Source organism: Lupinus angustifolius, chromosome LG14 (assembly GCF_001865875.1).
Source record: "Lupinus angustifolius cultivar Tanjil chromosome LG14, LupAngTanjil_v1.0, whole genome shotgun sequence".
NCBI classification, from domain to species: Eukaryota; Viridiplantae; Streptophyta; class Magnoliopsida; order Fabales; family Fabaceae; genus Lupinus; species Lupinus angustifolius.
This window is the reverse complement of record NC_032022.1, coordinates 3,986,715-3,987,347: the sequence shown is the minus strand read 5'-3', so window position 1 is coordinate 3,987,347 and position 633 is coordinate 3,986,715.

Sequence of the window (633 nt, the reverse complement as noted above, 5' to 3'; positions counted from 1 at the left end):
AAATCTCAGCTTGCCCATTACATTGGGGGTGATAAGGTGTGGAAACTATATGAAAAATCCCATATTTCTTGAGCATAGCTTTCATGGATCTATTGCAAAAGTGGGTGCCTTGGTCACTAATAATGGCTCTAGGTATGCCAAACCTGCAAAAAATGAGAAACCTAACAAAACACCTAACAAAATCCATAACAACCCGAGCATCATTAGTCCTGGTGGCCTTAGCTTCCACCCATTTAGAAACATAATCAACAGAAAGTAGAATATAGTAAAAGCCAAAAGAAACAGGAAATGGACCCATGAAATCAATACCCCAGACATCAAACACCTCGCAAAACAACATAGGTTGTTGAGGCATCTCTTGTCTCCAAGAAAGGGTACCACCTGCTCTTTGACAATGCTCAAAAGTGCTACAAATCCTCCACTCATCTTTGAAGATGGTGGGCCAATAAAATCCAGAGTCAAGAACCTTTCGTGCTATCCTTTGGGTACCAAGATAGCCGTCCACTGCAGAAGAATAGTAAAACTGAAGGATTGACTCAATCTCATGATCTAGAATGCATCTTCTAGTAACCTGGTCAGTACACAATCTCCACAAATAGGGATCATCCCAAACATAATATTTAGCATCACTCT